This window comes from Pongo pygmaeus, chromosome Y (assembly GCF_028885625.2).
Source record: "Pongo pygmaeus isolate AG05252 chromosome Y, NHGRI_mPonPyg2-v2.0_pri, whole genome shotgun sequence".
Taxonomy (NCBI): domain Eukaryota; kingdom Metazoa; phylum Chordata; class Mammalia; order Primates; family Hominidae; genus Pongo; species Pongo pygmaeus.
In genome coordinates, this window is record NC_072397.2 from 48,971,943 (window position 1) to 48,996,313 (window position 24,371).

At 40.5% G+C, this 24,371-nt stretch overlaps 1 protein-coding gene and 1 pseudogene across 1 annotated transcript in view; both read left to right on the forward strand.

Annotated features, from left to right (window-relative positions):
• LOC129025663 (zinc finger protein 717-like) overlaps positions 1-13,022 on the forward strand; it is a 45,537-nt pseudogene extending 32,515 nt beyond the window's left edge.
• Positions 13,023-15,254: 2,232 nt separating this feature from the next.
• LOC129025664 (zinc finger protein 717-like) overlaps positions 15,255-24,371 on the forward strand; it is a 76,540-nt gene continuing 67,423 nt past the window's right edge. Inside the window, exon 1 of the mRNA XM_063660983.1 lies at positions 15,255-16,865. The gene's annotated coding sequence lies outside the window, so the exon portion shown is untranslated. The remainder of the gene's footprint in view (positions 16,866-24,371) is intronic.

The window sequence follows — 24,371 nt, forward strand, 5'->3', positions numbered from 1 at the left end:
ATCCAACTTACAAGGGATGTGAAGGAGCTCTTCAAGGAGAACTACAAACCACTGCTCAACAAAATAAAAGAGGACACAAACCAATGGAAGAACATTCCATGCTCCATGCTCATGGATAGGAAGAATCAATATCATGAAAATGACCATACTGCCCAAGGTAATTTATAGATTCAATGCCATCTCCATCAAGCTACCGAGGATTTTCTTCGCAGAATTGGAAAAAACTGCTTTAAAGTTCATATGGAACCAAAAAAGAGCCCACATTGCCAAGTCAGTCCTAAGCCAAAAGAACAAAGCTGGAGGCATCACACAACCTGACTTCAAACTATACTACAAGGCTACAGTAACCAAAACAGCATGGTACTGGTACCAAAACAGAGATATAGACCAATGGAACAGAACAGAACCCTCAGAAATAATACCACACATCTACAACTATCTGATCTTTGACAAACCTGACAAAAGAAATGGGGAAAGGATTCCCTATTTAACAAATGGTGCTGGGAAAACTGGCTAGCCATATGTAGAAAGCTGAAACGGGATCCCTTCCTTACACCTTACACAAAAATTAATTCAAGATGTATTAGAAACTTAAATGTTAGACCTAAAACCATAAAAACCCTAGAAGAAAACCTAGGCAATACCATTCAGGACATAGGCATGGGCAAGGACTTCATGTCTAAAACACCAAAAGCAATGGCAACAAAAGCCAAAATTGTCAAATCAGATCTGATTAAACTAAAGACCTTCTGCACAGCAAAAGACATCAGATTGAACAGGCAACCTACAGAATGGGAGAAAATTTTTGCAACCTACTCATCTGACAAAAGGCTAATATCCAGAATCTACAAAGAACTCAAACAAATTTTCAAGAAAAAACCCCATCAACAAGTGGGCAAAGGATATGAACAGACACTTCTCAAAAGAAGACATTAATGCAGCCAACAGACACATGAAAAAATGGTCATCATCACTGGCCAGGGAAATGCAAATCAAAATCACAATGAGATATCATCTCACACTAGTTAGAATGGCTATGATTAAAAAGGAAACAACAGGTGCTGGAGAGGATGTGGAAAAATAGGAACACTTTTACACTGTTAGTGGGATTGTAAAGTAGTTCAACCATTGTGGAAGACAGTGTGGTGATTCCTCAGGAATCTAGAGCTAGAAATACCATTTGACCCAGCCATCCCATTACTGGAATTATTCCCAATGGTATATAAATCATGCTACTATAAAGACACGTGCACACGTATGTTTATTGCAGTGCTACTCACAATAGCAAAGACTTGGAACCAACTGAAATGTCCAAAAGTCCAACAATGATAGACTGGATTAAGAGAATGTGGCACATATACACCATGGAATACTATGCAGCCTTAAAAAATGATGAGTTCATGTCCTTTGTAGGGACATGGATGCAGCTAGAAACCATCATTCTCAGCAAACTATCACAAGGACAAAAAACCAAACACCACATGTTCTCACTCATAGGTGGGAATTGAACAATGAGAACACATGGACACAGAAAGAGGAACATCACAACACAAGGGCCTGTTGTGGGGTGAGGGGAGGGGGGAGGGATAGCATTAGGAGATATACCTAATGTAAATGACGAGTTACTGGGTGCAGCACACCAACATGGCACATGTATACATGTGTTAAGAACCCTGCACGTTTTGCACATGTGTCCTAGAACTTAAAGTATAATAAATATATATATATATAAATAACTGAATACGGAAAATATATTTAAAAAAGAAAGAAAACCTGGTATATTATTTGGCAGTAAAAAAAAGAAAACGCTGTCATTTTTGAACAACATGGATGAACCTGGAGGACAACATGTTAAGTGAAATAAGCCAGGCACAGAAAGACAAATACATCATGACATGACTCCTACTGGTATGTAAAAAAGTTGATCTCATAGAATTACAAAGTACAGTGGTGGGTATCAAAGCTAGGGGTAAAGGGGAGTTGCATTGATGTTAATCAGAGGATACATACTTAGAGTTAGTTAGAAGGAATAAATTTCAGGAGATGTAGAGCAAGGTGATTATAATTGATGATGGCATATTGCATTCTTGAGAAATAGAAAGTTAATGTTATGTGTATTCACCAGAAAAATAACTATGTGAGTTGATGTATTTGTTAATTAGCTAGATTTGACTTTTTCACAATGTATGCATACTTTGTCTCTCACATTGGATTCCAGAACACTGCTGCTGGGTTCTGAATGTTTGTCCCTCAGTTAGGATTCCAGAACACTACTGTGAGAGTCTCAATGTTTGTCCCTCACATAGGATTCCAGAACGCTACTGCATTGGTCTGAATGTTTGTCCCTCACGTTTTACATTACAAAAACTTGCAATATCATATGTCAATTAAAAATAAATATTAATAAAGTAATTTTAAAAAGACAGAAAAAAAAAAAAACCGGACTACAGCGGCCGTGTTCTGGAATCCTATGTGAGGGACAAACATTCAGATGCCAGCAGCAGTGTTCTGGGATCCTATGTGATGGACAAACATTCAGACCGTCCCAGCAGTGTTCTGGAATACTATGTGTGGGACAGACACTCAGACCCCAGCAGCAGTGTTCTGGAATCCTATGTGAGGTACAAACATTCAAACCCTGGAATCAGTGTTCTGGAATCGTATGTGAGGGAAAAACTTTCAGACCACAGCAGCCGTGTTCTGGAATCCTATGTGGCAGACAAACATTCAGACTACAGCAGGAGTGTTCTGGAATCCTATGTGTGGGAGAAACATTCAGACCCCAGCAGCAGTGTTCTGGAATCCTACGTGAGGCACCATCATTCAGATCATTGCATTAGTGTTCTGGAATTCTAAGTGAGGGAAAAACATTCATAACCTAGCAGCAGTGTTCTGGAATGCTATGTGAGGGACAAACATTCAGACCCCAGCAGCAGTGTTCTGGAATCCTACGTGAGGGACAATCATTCAGATCATTGCATTAGTGTTTTGCAATCCTATTTGAAGGACAAACACTCAGACCCCAGGAGCAGTGTTCTGGAATCTTATGTGAGGGACAGACATTCAGACCGCAGCAGCAGTGTTCTGGAATCCTATGTGAGGGACAAACATTCAGACCACGGCAGCAGTGTTCTGGAATCCTATGTGAGGGACAAACATTCAGACCACGGCAGCAGTGTTCTGGAATCCTATGTGAGGGACAAACAGACCACAGCAAGAGTGTTCTGGAATCTTATGTGAGGGACAGATATTCAGACCATGGCAGCAGTGTTCTGGAATCCTATGTAACAGACATTCAAACCACAGCAGGAGTGTTCTGGAATCCTATGTGAGGGACTAACATTCAGACCACAGCAGCAGTGTTCTGGAATTCTATGTAACAGACAAACATTCAGAACCTCGTAGCAGTGTTCTGGAATCCTATGTGAGGGACAGACATTTAGACCCTTGCAGCAGTGCTCTGGAATCCTATGTGAGGGAGAAAGCTTTAGACCCTTGCAGCAGTGTTCTGGAGTTCTATGTGAGGGACAGACATTCAGAACCCAGCAGCAGTGTTCTGGAATCCTATGTGAGGTACAAACATTTAGACCCCAGCAGCAGTGTTTTGGAATCCTATGTGAGGGACAAACATTCAGACCATGGCAGCAGTCTTCTGGAATCCTATGTAACGGACAAATATGCAGAACCTCATAGCAGTGATCTGGACTCCTATGTGAGGTATAAACATTCACTCCCCAGCAGCAGTGTTCTGGAATCCTATGTGAGGGTCAAACATTCTGACCCTCGTAGCAGTGTTCTGGAATTCTATGTGAGGGACAGACATTCAGACCCCAGCAGCAGTGTTCTGGAATCCTATGTGAGGGACAAACATTCAGACCCCAGCAGCAGTGTTCTGGAATCCTAGGTTAAGGGCAAACATTCAGACCTCAGCATCAATGTTCTGGAATCCTATGTGAGGGACAAACATTCAGACCCTCGTAGCAGTGTTCTGGAATCCTATGTGAGGGAGAAACATTCAGACCTCAGGAGCAGCATTTTGGTATCGTATGTGAGGGACAAACACACAGACCCCAGCAGCCGTGTTCTGGAATGCTATGATTGGATCTATACTGTGAACTTCAGAAGTGTTCCTCTGTTTAATTTTCCACCTTAGGTGGAACATGATTAGAATGGGCTGCAGTGGAAGGGGATAATTCCCTTTCCCTCCGTTATTTAGTCTCTGATTATACTAGAGCAGATTAGGCTGAAGTTAAGTAGTTTCTCCTGTGGACAAGCCTTGTTAAGATGGGGTGCTCTGGCATATTTCAAAATCGTTTTCCTTTTTCCTCCCAAAAGGTTGAAGCAGGAGGGGAGTTTTCTCAGGTATTTGTCACAGGAGCCTGGTGAAGCTCCATGAGACAATTTTACAGTATTGTGCCCCTCCCTCACAATAACTCTATCTCTTTGTAGTTTTTACCACTTAGAGTTGTCCACGCGGATCCTCCAGCCATTCACCAGTTACAGTTTGAGTTTTTCTACTCCAGCACTGATTCCAAAGTTGGTTTCAGTAGTGAGTCCGTTTTCCTGTAAGCCATAAAGTCCTATATTCACTTCTCTGTCTCTGCAATCCTGGGGGCAGTGGTTTGCCCTGTGTCCTCCCCTGAGTTTCAAATCTAGAAAGAATTGTTGATTTTTTAGTCTCTTCAGCTTTTTATTTGTTGTTAGGATTGTGTCATATTAATTTGTTGTGAAGATTGTTATTAAAATTAATTATTGTAAAGTAATTATTGATTACTTCCAAGCTTCTTACATGCAGAAATAGGAACCTGGAATGTGTTTCTAAAACTGTCTTCTCAATGCGTATATGCACAGTTAAAGGATTTTTTTCCACAGGACTATGGTCGTGATGAATTATATTAGTAGACTTCCGAATATTGAATTTTTCTTTATTGGCGGAATAAACTCAGAAAGTTCCTTCTTGGTCTTCACAGTCTATTTCTTTTCCTGTGTAAATGTTAGTGTTTCTGTAGATTCTGTAGTTGTTTCTTTTATTCTTTCATTCTCTTATTTTCATTTGGTCTGATGGATTCAGGTACCATTGAAATGCTGGTAGTTTCCAAATCTTTATCTTTAGTTTTGATCTCTCTTCTCAACCACTGGAGCCATATTCCCAATTGCCAGTTGGACATTCCCACATATGGAACCTCAGATGTTTCACACATGATATGTCCAAGTCTGTGTCACTTCTGGTTATCATATTCTTTTATCTTTTGCAAATTTCACTTCACAACACCAGTACCAAACTAGCTGGATCATGGCAGATAACTTGGAAACAAAACTCCCCTTTTTACCCACTGCACAGCAAATTGGTACCAAATCCTGTTTCTACATTTTTTTCCTTTTAAGAACTGCTTCCCTATTGTGTATTCTTACACTCCATTTCCTGATGTAGGTGGTCACATCTGTCTTCCTGTTTACTCCCTTCTGGCTTTCCCTTAAGCCCTTTCCCATTCTCTTTGTCAGGGATGGCTGTTAAAATGCCAATATGGTCATGTAAATTTTCTGTCCTTACTGGACCTCCTTATTTACACCTGTTTGTGAAGTGACTATGTTCACCATGGGTGGATACAGCAATTTTTTGTCCCGTAGAAAGGAAATTTTGAAATGCTAGGGTATATGCTTTTAATTATACTTACCCTTTTGTATCCATGGGTTTTGCATCTGTGGATTCAGCCAACTTCAGATTGAAAATATTCCCACAAAAATAAATGGTTGTCTCTGTGCAGAGCATCTACAGAAATTTTTCTTGTCATTATTTCCTAAACAGTACAGTATAAGAGCCATTTATGTAGCATTACATTGTCTTCAGTATTATATGTAATCTAAAGAGTTAAAGTTCAGTCATGCATGGCTTACTAATGGGATTACTTTCTGAGAAATGCATCTTTAGGTAATTTCATTGTTTTGTGAACTTCATAGTGTTACAAAAACCTACATGATATGTATATTTTTATTTATATGTTTTTGGTATATAGGTAACCAGATGGCTCAGAGCCATTATTGAATATCGTTTTCTGCACTTCATCTGCAATGCCAATATCACGTTTCTGTGTACGTTTCATCATCATCTTATGGGACTATTGTGATATACATGTTTCATCATTGACTGAAATGTTATTATGCAGCTCATGACTGTATATAGGAGGATGTACATAAGTTTTATGCAAATATGAGACTAGTTTATATAAGAGAGTTATCTAATCTGTGGATTTTGGTATCTGGGAGTATCTTGGAATCAGTCCCCATGGATACTGAGGAAGTAATGTAATGTAAAAATGATAGATGCATAAGAATTTTTGAAATTAGGTCAAATATTTAAATGCAGAATCACTGCATAATCAATTCCTTAAATATTGCCTTTAGCTTTCATCACTGCCCAGGATCATTCGTCTAGGCATGGTGCTGTCCAGAGTTCCATTAAAGTGGTGTGTGTTCTCTTTGCCTTTGTGAGTAGACTTCTGATACTTTCCCATAGTCATGAGGATTCATGGTTCGTGTGGAAGAGCCAAACACCTGATTTTTCAGTAAAGTGGAACCTCATGATGCAAAATAAAACTTATTTTCTTCTTCTCTCTTATTTTAGTCTGCATTGAACTTGTGTCTCAATGAGTTCACCTAAACATCATTCCCAGTATGTGTTTATACTTATATATTCATAACCAGATCATGAGCTCCTTTGAGGAGTAGAATTTTATTCCTCCTTTTTTTTTTTTTTGAGAGATAGGCTCTCTGTTGGCCAGGCTGGAGTTCAGTGATGTGATCATAACTCACTGCACTGTCAAACTCTTGGGCTTAAGCAATCCTTCAGCCTCAGTTTCCAGAGTAGCCAGGACTACAGGCATGCAGCATGATGCATTTTTTTTTATTATTTTTGTAGTGAGAGGGTTTTGCATTTTGTTTATACTTTTATCCCCAGCAATAAGGATGGTTCTAGATCTATAAGGTGAACTTTGTAATACCATTTTATTAATTCATAAGTTATTACAGTGGAAGCATATTTCTACTGTGATTACTCCTTCTCTCACCATAAACAGTACAAAACAAACTATATCTTATGTAAAATACATATAAGACACATGGACACACAAAAGAGTGAATTCCCAGATTCATGTTCTTTTGACCCTGGGCTGATGCTTTGACTTGAGGAAAAATGTGCCATTACAGGGGTTGGTGTCCTTTGAAGATGTGGCTGTGCACTTCACCTGGGAGGAGTGGCAGGACCTGGATGATGTTCAGAGGACCCTCTACAGGGACGTGATGCTGAAAACCTACAGCAGCCTGGTATCATTGGGTGAGTAAAACTTCCCAGTAACTCCCAGGAATGTGTTTTGTTGTTGGTAAATATAGGAACCCTTTTAAGGTATAATAATATTTACTTGTAAGATTCCAGTTGATGAAAAATGTGTCACTACTCTGTAATGAAATGTTCAAATTGGCTCCTTCATTGCACAGTCCCTGAAGCCCAGCTGTTGTCATTCTGAAAAGGATTTGACTTAGTGGTTTGACAAAGTCTTCCACTGTTTCTCGTTATCAGGGCATTGCATTACCAAACCTGAGATGATCTTCAAGCTAGAGCAAGGAGCAGAGCCATGGATAGTAGAAGAAGCCCCAAACCTGAGACTTTCAGGTCAGTCGGTGAATACTGGGCAGGGAGGCCTGGAGGACTAATGCCCAGCAGATTTTTGTAGTGTTATCTTGTTTTCACCACTTTTTTCCCTAGATCTTTGACCTGAAGACTGTTGGTCTGCATTAAATGTGCATTATATAGTCCCCAGGGGTAACTCTCATGCATATATCCCAGTCTCTTATTTTTCTGAGTATCTTCTATTTACCCCAAATCCAGTCCCTGCCATCCTCTCCTCAGGCCTTTTTCTTTGCTATTTGTTTTCTCTATTTCCCTCTTTTCCTCTATTCTGATGTAGTATCTTAAAAAATTTTTTTAGACATTCATGCATTTATTTATCCGTTGAATGTATCTTAAGCGATTTTTAAGAATCAGTCATTATAACAATGATGATGAAAATAGTGTTTCTTTTTAAGCTGTAGCTTTATTCTTGTTTTATTTTTTATTAAACAGATAGTTCTCACCCTGTTTCTCATACTGAAGTGCAGTGGCATGATTATAGTTCACTGTAATGATGAACTCCTGGGCTTAAGTGTTCCTCACACCCTAGCCTCCCAAGTAGCTAGGAATACAGGTGTGTGCCACCACACCTGGCTAATTTCTTATTGTTTGTGGAGATGAGGTCTTGTTCTATTGCCCAGGCTGGTCTCAAACTTCTGGCCTTAAATGATCCTTGTAGACCCCCACCTACAAAAAAAAAAAAAATAGTAGCTGAGTATGGTGACATGGGTTTGTAATCCCAGGTTTTATACCTGGGAGGCTGAGGTGGAAGGATTGCTTGAGCTCAGGAGTTTGAACCTTCAGTGAGCTATGATAGCAACACTGCACTCCAGCCTGGGTAATACAGTAAGATCCTGTCTCAGAAAGAAATTATGAAGCTGAGGGGGACCCATCATAGGGGCCTGGATAAGGGTGGTGCTGGACCTGGGAGGAGAACCAGAAGATTCTGGGTCTCAAGTCCAAAGAAACCAATTATTTCCTGTTGAAGGGCTCAGATTTCTGTTTGAGAGTGGAGTTTGTAGTTACCATTTGAAGATGAGAAATGTACAGGAAACTTCATTTTTAAATGAAACTGTGTGACATCTGAAACTCCAAAACACAAAATAAAACCCTTCAAAAATGGTGAATTACCAAGCAGGGGTGTGTGAGTGGAGAGGGGCAGGGCTGTTGATCTCAGAAGGAACCAGAAATACACTTTTCAAAGATGACGGGCACAGCCTGAGTTGCAGAACCAATCCTTCAGATCACCAGTGTGGTTTTTTGACTGGAGCTTCTGTGCCTATTATGGTTCTGGGAAGCAGGGGTTGTCATGTTTAAGTAGGAATTTGCCAGGATCTGTTTTTGTTTAACATGGGGAATAAGAGATTTTCTGCTTGGAAAACCTCCAGACACATTTAACCATTCTCAGGGAAGAGTGAAAGGTTAAATATAGGCAAAATCCTGTCCACAAGCTACTTCCATGCTTAGGAGACAGAAAAATGGCCATCTCCTGTACCTTCCAGTTGCTGACCCAGGGAAAACTGGCTATCTTCAAAGAAGAATAATGAAAAAATAGCAGCTATTAAAACAGCCACTATTATATGAATAAATAGGAAAAAAGAGAGAAAACAAATGACAGATAATGAGCACTTATTAAAACCTATGAGTAGGAAGTAGATGCATATTATTACCAAATAATTCTTTGTGAAATAAAAAAGAACAGGAAAACTTCAAATGCAAAGAAAAACTCAATTGAACATTAGAAAATATACTGATTTATTACATTATGTTAGTAGGAACAGGAACCATATGGGTATAAAACCAATACCCATTATTTATTTTTATCAAATCTTACTCCACTGGGATAGGAAGCAATTTTTTTTACCTTTACACAAGCATTCTGTAAGACATGCTCATGTGTGGTTCATGGATACCTTTTTCTCATTTCAGCTGTCCAGATCCTTGATGACCTTATTGAAAGGAGCCATGAAAGTCATGATAGATTTTTCTGGCAAATTGTAATCACCAACAGCAACACATCAATTCAGGAGAGAGTTGAATTAGGAAAAACATTTAATTTGAACTCAAACCATGTTTTAAATCTGATTATAAATAATGGAAACAGTTCAGGAATGAAGCCTGGGCAGTTTAATGTTTGCCAGAACATGATTTTCCCTATTAAGCCTGGTGAGACACAGTCTGGAGAGAAACCTCATGTCCCTGATATAACTAGGAGTTCCCACAGACATCATGAACATCTTACTCAGCATCACAAGATTCAAACTCTGCTGCAGCCTTTTCAATGTAATGAACAAGGGAAAACCTTCAACACGGAGGCAATGTTCTTTATACATAAGAGGGTTCATACAGGACAGAACTTTGATAAATATAATGAATATAAGAAAGCCTGTAATAATTCAGCTGTTATTGTCCAAGGGATAACTCAGGTAGGACAGCCAACTTGCTGTAGAAAGTCTGACATCACTAAAGATCAGCGAACACACGCAGGAGAGAAACCCTATGAATGTGTTGAATGTGAGAAACCCTCCATTAGCAAATCAGACCTTATGATACAGCACAAGATGCCTACTGAGGAAAAACCTTATGCCTGTAACTGGTGTGAAAAATTGTTCAGCTATAAGTCCAGCCTCACTATCCATCAGAAAATTCACACAGGAGAAAAGCCCTATGGATGCAATGAATGTGGAAAAACCTTTCGCCGTAAGTCATTCCTCACTTTACATCACAGAACTCACTCAGGGGAAAAGCCCTATCAGTGTAGTGAATGTGGAAAAACCTTTAGCCAGAAGTCATACCTCACAATACATCATAGAACTCACACCGGGGAAAAGCCCTATGCATGTGATCATTGTGAAAAAGCATTTAACCATAAGTCAAGGCTTACTGTCCATCAGAGAACACACACAGGGGAAAAACCCTATGAATATAATGAGTGTGGAAAACCCTTTATCAATAAGTCGAACCTCAGGATACATCAGAGAACTCACACAGGGGAAAAACCCTGTGAATGCAATGAATGTGGGAAAACCTTTCACCATAAGTCATTCCTCACTGTCCATCAAAGGACTCACACAGGGAAAAAACCCTATGAATGCAATGAATGTGGGAAAACGTTTCGCCGTAAGTCATTCCTCACTGTCCATCAGAGAACTCATACTGGGGAAAAACCATATGCATGTAACGAATGTGGAAAAACATATAGCCACAAGTCATACCTTACAGTACATCACAGAACTCACACAGGGGAAAAACCCTATAAATGTAATGAATGTGGAAAACCCTTTTACTGTAAGTCGTTCCTAACTATACATCAGAGAACTCATGCTGGTAAAAAACCCTATGAATGTAATGAATGTGAGAAAACCTTTATCAATAAGTTAAACCTTGGGATACACAAGAGAACTCACACAGGGGAAAGACCCTATGAATGTAATGAATGTGGAAAAACCTTTCGTCAGAAGTCAAGTCTCAGCACCCATCAGGGAACTCACACAGGGGAGAAACCTTACTTATGTAATGAATGTGGAAAAACCTTTCATTGCAAGTCATTCCTCACCATACACCAGAGAACTCACACAGGGGAAAAACCGTATGGATGTAATGAATGTGGAAAAACTTTTTGTCAGAAATTATACCTTATTATACATCAGAGAACTCACACCGAGGAAAAGCCCTATGAATGTAATGAATGTGGAAAATCCTTTCATCAGAAGGCAAATCTTCGGAAGCATCAAGGTATTCACATGGGGGAGAAACCCTATGAATGTAGCGAATGTGGAAAAACTTTCAGTCAGAAGTCAGTCCTCACTGTACATCATAGAACCCATACTGGAGAAAAACCTTACGAATGTAATGAGTGTGGGAAAACCTTTTGTCACAAGTCAAACCTCAATACTCATCACGGAACTCACTCAGGAGAGAAACCCTATGAATGTGATGAATGTAGGAAAACTTTTTACGATAAGACAGTTCTCACCATACATCAGATAACTCACACAGGTGAGAAGCCATTTGAGTGTAAAGAATGTAGGAAAACCTTCTCCCAGAAGTCAAAACTGTTTGTACATCACAGAACTCACACAGGGGAAAAACCCTTTAGATGTAATGAATGTAGGAAAACTTTCTCCCAGAAGTCAGGCCTCAATATACATCAGAGAACACACACAGGAGAAAAACCTTATGAATGTAAGGAATGTGGGAAAACCTTTTGCCAGAAGTCACACCTCAGCAGGCACCAACAAACCCATATAGGAGAGAAATCTGACGTAGCTGAGGCAGGCTATGTGTTCCCTCAAAATCACTCTTTTTTCCCTTGAACACACAACCTACACCTCTCCGGCTACTATTATAGATTTCTCCATGCTCAGTATAGGAGAATATGGACACAAATGGTGACCATTACTTCCTGGCCTACCAACAAGAAAGTCTTAACCATGCTGTAACAGATGTGCTATCATGCAGGCTTTCTTGTTCCCATTTTTACAGCACACTTCACACTTTAATGTCACAGATATGGCTGTTTTCCTAGAAGCTCATGTACCAACTTCTGCCAGCTTCAAACATTTCTTCCACAACTTCCTCACTTCTCTTCTCCTCCATAGAATTGAAGAGAGTTAGGGCCTTTCTCAGGATTAGGCTTTGTCTCAAGGGAATGTTGGGGCTGATTTGATCTTCTATGCAGACCACTCAGACTTTCTCTGTATCAATAAAAATCTGTTTTGTTTTTTAAAATCATTCATGTGTTCACTGGAGTAGCACCTATAACTTCCTTCAAGAACTTTTTCTTTGCATTTACAACTTGGGTAGCTGATGCAAGAAGCTTAGCTTTGGCCTGTCTTAGCTTCCAACATGCCTTCTTCACAAAGCTTGATGATTTCTGCCTTTTGATTTGAAGTGACAGACGTGCACACTTCTTTTCACTTGAACACATGGTGGCCACTGCAGAGTGAAGTGGCCTAATTTCATTGTTGTATCTTGGGGGAATGGGGGGCTGGAAGAGAGAAATAGAGACAGGGAAATGACTAGTCAATGAAGCAGTCAAACACATTTTTCCATCATGTTTGTTGTCTTCCATAGAGTTCCAGCACCCTGAGACAATTCCAATAGTAACATCAGAAATCACTGATCACAGGTCATCATAACAGATGTGATAACTAAAATCTTTGAAAGATTGTGGGGATTGCCAAAAGATGTGACACAGATGTGAAGTGAGCACACGGTGTTGGAAAAATGGTGCTGGTCAGACTTGCTGAGCACTTCGTGGCCACAAATCTTTAATTTGTTAAAAAGGTGATGTTGCCAAGCAAAATAAAGTGAAACTCAATAAAGTGAGGTGTGCCTCTATTTTGATGGGCTCTAACAATTTGTCTTTTCATTGGTACATTTAGACCATTGACATTCAAAGTGATTGTACAGTTGGATTAATTTTGCCATATCATTTTCCATTCACTCCTATTGTTCTTTGTTCTTGCTTTGTCCTCCACTCTTTTTCTGCCTTTTATGGAGTTGATGATTTTATGATTTTTGTTTCCTCTCTTGCTTTTTTTTTTTTTATTGAGACACTCACCCAGGCTGGAGTGCAGTGGTGTGATCATGGCTCCCTGCAGCCTCAACCTCGTGGGTTCAAGTGATCCTTCCACCTCAGTCTCCCAGTTAGCTAGGACTACAAGTATGCAATTAGCTAGGACTACAAGTATGCAATTAGCTAGGACTACAGGTATGCAATTAGCTAGGACTACAAGTATGCAATTAGCTAGGACTACAAGTATGCAATTAGCTAGGACTACAAGTTTGCTATTAGCTAGGACTACAAGTATGCAATTAGCTAGTACTACAAGTATGCACCACCATACCTGGCCTTTTCTTTTCTATAGGGATAGGGTCTCACTGTGTTGCTCAGGATAGTCTCTAACTCCTGGGCTCAAGCCATCTTTCTACCTTGGCATGAGCGACTATACCTGGCCTGTTTTCTCTTTTTAACATTTTTATACTTTGGTTTTTACTAGTTGTCCTGGAGTTTGCAGTATAGACTTGCAACAAATCCAAGTCCACCTTTAAATAACAGTATACCAGTTCAGTTACTTCAACTGTCTTCTAATAGAAATGTAATACCAGTTTCTCTCATATTCCCATCTGTTGTGTTATTGTTGCCATTTGTTTCACTTATATGTAAGCATACATAGCCTTGAATATATTAAGTATGTAATTGGCTGGGTGCCTTGGCTTAAGCCTGTAATCCCAATACTTTGGGAGGCTGAGGCAGGTGGATCATGAGGTCAGGAGATGGAGACCCTCCTTGCTAACACGGTGAAACCCCATCTCTACTAAAAATACAAAAAATTAGTTGGACGTGGTGGCACATGCCTGTAGTCCCAGCTACTCGGGAGGCTGGGACATGAGAATTGCTTGAACCAGGGAGGAGGTGGAGGTTGCAGTGAGCTGAGATTGCATTACTGCACTCCAGCCTGGGTGACAGAGCAAGACTCTGTCTCAAAAAAAAAAAAAAAAAAGTGTATAATTGCATACATTGTTATTATACACAAACTGTTATATGTTAGGTCAATTAAGAAAAAAAAGCAGCTGTGTACAGTGGCTAATGCTTGTAATTCCAGCATGTTGGGAGGCCGAGGTGGGCAGATCATGAGGTCAGGAGATCGAGACCATCCTAGCTAACATGGTGAAATCCCACCTCTACTATAAATACAAAAACAAAATCAGCTGGGCGTGGTGAAGGGTGCCTGTAGTCCCAGCTACTTGGGAGGCTGAGGCAGGAGAATGGCATGAACCTGGAAGGCAGAGTTTGCAGTGAGCCGAGATCATGCTACTGCACTCCAGCCTGGGTGACAGAGTGAGACTCCATCTCAAAAAAAGCATTTTACCACCACTTATTCCTTCTCTAATGTTCTTTTTAAAGTGTAGATTCAGGCCGGGTGTGGTGGCTCACACCTGTAATCCCAGTGCTTTGGGAGGCCGAGATGGGTGGATCATGAGGTTAGGAGTTCAAGACTAGCCTGGCAAAGATGGTGAAACACTGTCTCTAATAAAAATACAAAAAAATTAGCCAGGCGTGGTGGAGGGCTCCTGTAATCCCAGCTACTTGGGAGGCTGAGGCAGAGAATTGCTTGAACCTGGGAGGCAGAGGTTGCAATGAGCCAAGAATGTGCCACTGCACTCCAGCCTGGGCAACAGAGTGAGACTGTCTCAAAATAAATAAATAAAAATAAATACAATGTAGATTCAGTTTTCAGATGTATATCTTTTTTTTCTCTAGATAAGGTTTAATATTTTCTCACATGACACATCTGCTGGTAACAAGTTTCCTCAACTTTTGTTTGTCCAGGGAATGTTTTATTTCTCATTTACTTTTGAAAGAAGATCTGACAGGGCACTGAAATCTTAGTTGATTTTTTTTTTTCTCTCAGCATGTTTAATATTTCATTCCACTCTCTTTTTACTTTCGTGATTCTGAGATGTTGGATGTAATTCTTTTTTTTTTTTTTTTTTTTTGGAGACAGAGTCTCGCTCTGTCACCCAGGCTGGAGTGCAGTGGCGTGATCTCGGCTCACTGCAAGGTCTGCCTCCCGGGTCCACACCATTCTCCTGCCTCAGCCTCCCGAATAGCTAGGACTACAGGCTCCCACCACGCCTGGCTAATTTTTTGTATTTTTTAGTGAAGACGGGGTTTCACTGTATTAGCCAGGATGGTCTCGATCTCCTGACCTTATGATCCACCCACCTCGGCCTCCCAAAGTACTGGGATTACAGGCATGAGCCACCGAGCCTGGCCTGAATGTGATTGTTATCTTTGTTTCTCTATAGGTAAGATGTTGTCCACTCCACCTTTGGTTTCTTTTGGAGTTGATTTTTATACAGTTGGAGAATAATATGCCTAGGTGTAGGTTTTTGGCATGTATCCTGCCTGGCGTGCTCTGAGCTTCCTGGATCTTTGGTTTTGGTGTCTGACATTAACAGTGGAAGTTGTTAGACATGATTGTTGCAAATGTTTCTTCTATTTCTCTCTCTTCTCCTTCTGGTATTCTCATAACTCTATGTTACACCTTTTCTAGCTGTCCCACAGTTCTTGGATATTACTTTCCATTGTTTTCAGTTTTTAAAGTTTCTTTCAATGTTTCCAGAGCTCAGAGACTCTTTCCTTTGTTGTGTTCAGTCTACTAATAAGCCAACCAAAGACATTCTTCAGGTCCGTTGCAGTATTTTTTTATCTGTTTCTTTTTTGTTCTTTCCTTGTACTTCTGTCTCTGCTTACATTGCCTATCTGTTCTTGAATGCTGTCTCCTTTGTTCATCAGAGCCCTTAGCATACTACTCAGAGATTTTTTTAAAAATTCTTGTCTGATAATTCCAGTATCATAGCTGTGTCTTGTTCTGATGATCTGCCACTTCAAATTGTGTTTTTTGCCTTTTAGTATGCCTTGTGCTTTTTCTTCATTCCTAGATATGAGATACCAGGTAAAAGGAACTACTGTAACAGTGCATCCAGTAATGATGGGAAGCTGTGGAGGTGAGGGGAAGCTTAGTCCATCCACCAGCATAACTTAGAGCAAGTAATTTGTAAACAACAGAAGTTTATTGCTCGGTTTAGAGGCTAGAAAGTCCAAGGTCAAGGTTCCAGGAGATTCAGTGTTTGATGAGACCCATTCCTCATAGATGGTGCCAGCTATATGTCCTCTCATGTTGGAATGGACAAAGAAGCTTCCTTTGGCCTCTTTCATAGGTGCACTAATCCCAATCAGGTTGTCTTTGCCATTACCTTTCAAAGGTCCCTCCCCTTAATTCTAGTGCATTGGAGACTCGGTTTCAACAGGCACATTTTGCAGGGGGTCGGGCAGGGACCAAATATTCAGACCGTAGCAGAAGTGTTCTGGAGTCTTATGACTGGGCCTCACTGTTTAAGTGAGTCTCTGCTTTTGGACTATGAACTTCACGTGTTTCTCTGTTTTTATCTTCCCCTTTAGGGATGACTGGAATAGGCTGGATTTGGGTATTTCTCTTCCAGCAAGTCATTTAGGATCTGATTATACGAGAGCAGGTTAGGCTGAGGTTCAGTAATTTCTCCTGAGGACAAGCCTTGCAGGGTGCTCTGGCATATTTTAAGATGGTTTTCCTTTCTCCTTCCCAAAGGTGGAAGCAGGAAGCAAGTTTTCTCAGGTATTTGCCACAGGAGCCTGGTGAAGCTCCAGGAGGTAAATTTTATAATATTATGCTCCCTTATAACTGGATCTCCCTGGCGTTTTTACCTCCTTGAGTTGTCCATATGGAACCTTCAGCAATTCACCAGTTATAGTTCAAGATTTTCTATTCCAGCACTGGTTCCTAAGGTGGTTTCAGTAGTAAGTCTCTGTTCCTGTAAGCCATAAATTCCTATATACACTTCTCTATCTCTCCAATCTTGAGGGCAGTGATTTGTCCTATATCCTCTCCACATTCAAATCCAAAAATAATTGTTGATTTTTCAGTCTGTTCAGCTTTTATTTGTTTTATTTAAATTTTTTTTTTTAGAGTTGGGGGTCTCACTATGTTGCCCAGGCTGGTCTCAAACTCCTGGACTCAAGGGATCCTCCTGCTTTGGCCTCCCAAAGTGCTGGGATTACAGGCATGAGCCACCACACCTGACCTTTTCAGCTTTTCATGTGTTGTTAAGATGGACTGATTACTTCCATTCTTTCTTTTTTTTTTCCTTTTTTTTGAGATGGAGTCTCACTTTGTTGCTCAGGCTGGAGTGCAGTGGTGCAGTCTCAACTCACTGCAACATCTGGCTCCCAGGTTCAAATGATTCTCCCTGCCTCAGCCTCCTGAGTAGCTGGGATTACAGGCACCCACCACCATGCTGGCTAGTTTTTGTATTATTATTATTTTATTTTTTAATTTTTTGAAGCAGAGCTCACTCTGTCATCCAGGCTGTAGTGCAGTGGCATGATCTTGGCTCACTGCAACCTCCACCTCCGAGGTTGAAGCAATTCTTCTGCTTCAGCCTCCCAAGTAGCTAGTACTACTGGCACACACCACCACACTTCAGTAATATTTGTATTTTTAGTAGAGATGGGGTTTTGCCATGTGGGCCAGGTTGGTCTCAAACTCCTGACTTCAGGCGATCCACCCACCTCAAGCTCCCAAAGTGCTGGGGTTACAGGTGTGAGCCTCCGCACCCAGCCTAATTTTTGTATTTTTAGTAGAGATGGGGTTTTGCCATATTGCCAGGCTGGTCTTGAACTTCTGACTTCAGGTGATCTGCCCACCTCGGTCTCCCAAAGTGCTGGGATTACAGGCATGAGCCACTGCACCTGGTCACTTCTAAGCTTCTTACGTGCAGAAATCAGAACCTGGAATCTGTTTCTAAGACTTATCTTCTTAATGCCTATGTGGACAATTAAAGATTTTTCTCCTCAGGACTCTGAATGTGATGAATTGTATTAGTAGACTTTCTAATATTGAGCTTTTCTTAATATGTGAAATAAACTCAGAAAGTTCCTTCTTGGTCTTAACAGTCTATTCCTTTTTGTAAATATTAGTGTTTCTGTGGATTCTGTACTTGTTCCTTTTTATCCTTTCATTCTCTTAGGTTCATTTGGTCTGATGGATTCAGGTACCATTGAAATTCTGATAGTTTCAAAATCTTTATCTCCAGCTTTGATCTCCCTTGTGAACTCTGGAACTGTATTCCCAATTGTCAGTTGGACATCCCTACATATGGGACCTCAGATATTTCAAACATGCTGTGTCCAAGTCTGTATCACTTCTGGCCATCATATTGTTCTTTTATTTTTCCAAATTTCACATCACCAGTAACAAACTAGCTGTGATCATGGCAGATAGCCTGGAAATAAAACTCCCCTTTTTACCCTCTGCACAGCAAATTGACGTCAAATCCTGTTTCTATTTTTTTCCTTTTAACTATTGCTTCCCTATTCTGTATTCTCACTGCTCCATCTTCTGATGTAGGAGGTCATCTGTCTTCCTCTTTCCCACTCCTCTGACTCTTAAGCCCTTTCCCATTCTCTTTCTCAGGAATGGCTGTTAAAATGCCAATATGGTCATGTAACTCTCCTGTACTTTAGTGAACCTCCGTATTTACACCCTGTTTTGTGAAGTGGCTGTGTTCACCCTGGGTGGACAGGGAATGTTTCTGGCATGTACAAAGAGAATTTTATGCTGCCTGTGTACAGCTATTAATATGTAAGTACACTCAGCTTTTTGTATCTGTAGGTTTAATATCTGTGTATGTAAATAAACTTGGATGCAAAATATTTGAAATAAAATCAGATGCTTGCATCTGTAGTGAATATATTCAGACTTTTTCTTGTCATTCTTTCCTAAACAACACCACTGTTTACTTCCACATTATGTTTGGTCTTCTAAATGTGAAAGGAAAATAAATCTTGGGACTCCAACCTCATTAAGCTAAAGGGAAAAGTCAAGCTGGGAACTCGGTCATGCAAACCTGCCTCCTTCTTTTGGTTCCTAAATAAGATGGCTCCAAGATAAAAAGCTTTTTATCTTGTAGCCGCCTCCCTCATATTTTTCCCACAAGGAAATTTCTGGTGTGCTTTAAGATCTTTAAAGTATTTCTGTTAAAATTAATTATGGCGATGTAAATTGATAGCTTATCCTTTTTTTTTTTTTTTTCCTAGATGGAGTTTCGCTATTGTCACCCAGGCTGGAGTGCAATGGCACTATCTTGGCTCACTGCAACCTCTGCCTCCTGGGTTCAAGTGATTCTCCTGCCTCAGCCTCCTGAGTATTTGGGATTACAGGCATGCACCACCACACTTGGCTAATTTTGTATTTTTAGTAGAGATGGGGTTTCTCCATGTTGGTCAGGCTGGTCTCGAACTCCTGACCTCAGGTGATCCACCCACCTCAGCTTCTTAGAGTGCTGGGATTACAGATGTGAGCTGCCACGCCTGGTCTGATAGCTCATCTTTACAGTGCATAGGACAGAACTCAGAGTCACCCCTCTGCCCACCTGAGACAAATGCATATCTGATTGTTGCCCTCCCTGTTTGTCTATGTTATGTACAAATGCAGATTCACTGAGCCAAAGGCATGAATGACTGTATCAGTCTGTTTTCATACTGCTCTGAAGAAATACCCAAGACTGGGTCATTTATGAAGGAAAGAGGTTTAATTGATTCACAACTCTGCACGGCTGGGGAGGCCTCAGGAAACTTACAATAATCACAGAGAGCACCTCTTCACAGGGTGGCAGGAGAGGCAATGAGTGCAAGCAGGGGAAATGCCAGACACTTATAAAACCATCAGATCTCATGTGATTCATTATCATGAGAACAGCCTAGAGGAAACTGCCCCCATGATCCAGTTACTTCCACCTGGTCCCACCCTTGAATATGGGGATTATTACAATTTATGGTGAGATTTGGGTGGGGACACAGAGCCAAACCGTATCAATGAATGTTTTCCCCCTACCTCAGTCTTACATGAAAACTGTATTTCTCAATATTTCACCCTTTCCCCTTTAAATTTGGAGCCCTCAAAATCGTTTTTGAAGAAAGGCATAGACTGTCTCCTGGGTGTGTGTCCTTAATGTTGGCAAATAAACCTCCTAAAATGATTGAGATTTGTCTCGGTCATTTTTCTTGATTGACCGAAGTGTTCCAGAGGTGATATAAAGTACAGTCATGCATGGCTTAATGACATGTGTATGTTCTGAGACATGCATTACTAAGCAATATTTTTGTTTTGTGAACATCATAAAATGTTCTTACATAACCCTAGATGGTATATATATTTATATTTTTTCGTATGAGAAACCATGTGTTCTAGCACCATCACTGAATATCAGTCACTTTCCCTACTTGATCTGCAGTGATAGTATCAAGCCCCACATGTCAGGATTTATGGGGGAACTAGCCCCCACCATTTCAACGTAGGTTCTTTCTAGTTTCCCTAAGTGTTGGCTGGTCTGAGGAATAAAGAGTACAAAGAGAGAAATTTTACAGCTGGGCTTGCGGGGGTGCCATCACTTTGGTAGGACCATGATGGCAACCTTGAGCTGCAAAACCAGCCAGTTTTTATTAGGGATTTTGAAACGGGAGGGGGTGTACGAACAGGGAGTAGGTCACAAGGATCACATGCTTCAAAAGGCCATAAAGATCAAAAGGCAAAGACAAAATTAGAACCCCTTATGAGGGTCTGTGTCCTGCTGTGCACACATTGTCTTGATAAACATCTTAACAGGAAAGAAGGTTCAAGAGCAAAGAACCAGTCTGACTAGAATTCACCAGGCTGGAATTTCCCAATCCTTGCAAGCCTGAGGGTACTGCAGGAGACCAGGGTGTATTTCAGTCCTTATTTCAACCGCATAAGAAAGACGATCCCAGAGCGGCTGTCTATAGACCTACCCCCTGGAATGCGTTCCTTTCCCAGGGTATTAATTATTAGCATTCCTTGCTGGGAAAAGAATTCAGTGATATTCTCTTACTCACACGTCCATCTGTAGGCTCTCTGCAAGAATAAAAATATGGCTGTATTCTGCCCAACCCTGCAGGCAGTAAGATCTTATGGTTATCTTCCCTCATTCCCTGAAAATCGCTGTTATTCTGTTCTTTTTCAGGGTGCACTGATTTCATATTGTTCAAACACTCATGTTTTACAATCAGATTTGATATTGTTTGAACAAACATGTTTTACAAACAATTTGTACAGTTAACGCAATCATCACGGGGTCTTGAGGCAACATACATCCTCAGCTTACAAAGATGACGGGATTAGGAGATTAAAGTAAGACAGGCATAAGAAATTATAAAAGTATTAATTTTGGGAACTAATAAATGTCCATGAAATCTTCACAATTTATGTTCTTCTGCCACGGTTCCAGCCAGTCCCTCCATTCAGGGTCTCTGACTTCCCACAAGAAGGTTTCTATATGTGTTTATAATCTTAGGGGATCATGGTAATATACATGGTTCATTATTGATTAAAAGGGCATTATAAGGCACATGACTGCATATGGAAGGATAAGCATGGGTTATATGCAAATACACCATTTTATATAAGACTTGAGCATCAGTGGTTTTTGGTATCTGGGGGGGTATTCTGGAGCTGATTTCCCACGATACTGAGGAACAACTGTACTTTGAAAATGAAAGGTGCATACATTTTTGTTATTAAAATTAGGTCAAATACTTAAATGCAGAATCACTGCATAATCAGTTCCTTCAAGACTGCATCTATCTCTCTCATCAAGGCCCAGGATCCTTTATCTATACACTGCAGTATGTCATTCCATTAACATGGTGTATCTTCTTTGTGTCCTTGGGACTGGACTTCTGCTACACCTCATACTTGTGAGATGGTGTGGTTCACATGGAAGTGCTAAACAACTTTGGTTTTTCAGTGAAGTGCAACCTCATAATACCATGCATCACCATGCCTGGCTAGTTTTTCTATTTTTTGTAGACAGGGTTTCACCATGTTGCTCAGGCTTGTCTTGAACTCATGAGCCCAAGTGATCCACCTGCCTCAACCTCCCAAAGTGCTGGAATTACAGGCATGAGCCACTGCACCTGTCCTAACTAACCATTTCAACTACAGGTGAAGCAAAGTCTCTCTCTCTCCGATATTTGGTCTTCTATTTACAACTCCTAAAATATCTAAATGTGCCCTCCCTCTCAGGGCACACAGCCCAATCCTATTTTCTCCCAAATGATAGGGAAGAAAGAATCACATAACAAACGCCTAGTGATCTTCATTGTGAAGAGCACACGGTCAAAACTTTTTTTAAAATCCTATTTTGAAGTCCAGTTATGCAAAGAATTAATAAATAATGACACAAATTGATGAATGAGTAGCTATCTTACTGAGTCCAGTTTAAGAACACAAATGGATTTCATAATGAGCCACAAAGTCATCTGAGTCCAGATCAAAATGTCAAGGTCTTGAGAAAAGGCCCAACTGGGAGTAAATTATGAAATCTGCATGAGTCTCTTAAGGAGGACTTAGGGAAGGCTTGGCCTTTGGCCCTTATTATGAGACTGATACGGTTTGGCTGTGTCCTCACCCAAATCTCGAATTGTTATTCCCATAATTCCCACATATTGTGGGAGGGACCTGGTGGGAGGTAATTGAATCATGAGGACTGTGTTGTTCTTATGATAGTGAATAAGTCTCATGAGATCTGATGGTTGTATGGAGGGAAGTTCCCCTGCATATGCTGTCTCTTGTCTGCTGCCATGTAAGACCTGACCTTTGCCTTCGGCCATGATTGTGAGGTCTCCCCAGCCACGTGGAACTCTGAGTCCATTAAACTTATTTTTCTTTATAAATTGCCCAGCCTTGGTCATGTCCATATTAGCAGCATGAGAACAGACTAATACGGAGACTTTCATAATGAGTTTGACAGGAAGGTGCAGAAACAGAGTTCTGGAGTCAGATTATGGGTGACAGCTACATAATCTTTTTTATTCAGGAAAATTGAAAGATTTTGTATATGAGTGGAACTTAGCTTCTGTTCAGGGTTGATGTGGGAAAAAATGAGGTTAGATTTGTGAGCAGGAGCTGAATCATTAAAAGTCTTCAAGTCCTTGCTAAAGAGTGAGAACCTAAGTTTTAAGCTGTTGTTAAATGCTTTTAAGACCCTGAGGAACACAGTTACCTGTTTAGAGATATGTCTGGAAGCGAACAAGATAACGAGAAGTAAGAGGAGTTCAGGCTGATGGAAACATGATGGAAAATGGAAATATTTCAGATGAGAGAGAGGGAGGGTTTCACTGAGTCAAGGAGAGCAGGCTGATGGAAACATGATGGAAAATGGAAATATTTCAGGTGAGAGAGAGGGAGGGTTTCACTGAGTTGGGGAGTACAGGCTGATGGAAACATGATGGAAAATGGAAATATTTCAGGTGAGAGAGTGAGGATTTCACTGAGCCGAGGAGTGCAGGCCGTAGGAAACATGGAAAATGGAAATATTTCGGATGAGAGAGAGGGAGGGTTTCACTGAGTCGGGGAGTGCAGGCTGGTGGGAACATGATAGAAAATGGAAATATTTCAGGTGAGAGAGAGTGAAGGTTTCACTGAGTCGAGGAGTGCAGGCTGATGGGAACATGATGGAAAATGGAAATATTTCAGGTGAGAGAGAGTGAGGGTTTCACTGAGTCATAAAGTTGTGGAGAGGAAGCAGTAAGTAGAAGAATACTTAAGAAGTAGAAATTAATAAAACTTTGTGACAGAACAGGTGTGATGGGTCTGGGAGAGAACTATACCTGGAACAGTGAATCTCAGAGTGCTCCATGAAAATAAGACTTTCTATCATAATACAGATATGTTACTTGTCTTTTTTGCTTGTTTTTGTTCTCTGCTTTGGTGCAAATGCAATAGTAAGTAAAACCGTAGCACAAAACAAGACAGTGGCTCCAAACAATAGCAGCAGTTCTATTATTTACAGTCACATCGTTGCCTAAATAAGTAAACATGCCAATTTTATTTTCATGTTGCTTAAAAATATCCTTGATGAAGCAGTAAAAAATATAATTTTCATTAAATCTAGATCCCCAAGTATGTCTTTTCAGTATTCTATTTGATAAAATGGTAAGAACTCATAGAGCACTTATTACTTAAAAATGAACAAAGTGTGACAGCGTGCAGTGGCTCACGCCTGTAATCCCAGCACTTTTGGAGCTCAAGAGTTTGAGACCAGTTAGAGCAACATGGTGAAACCCCATCTCTACAAAAAA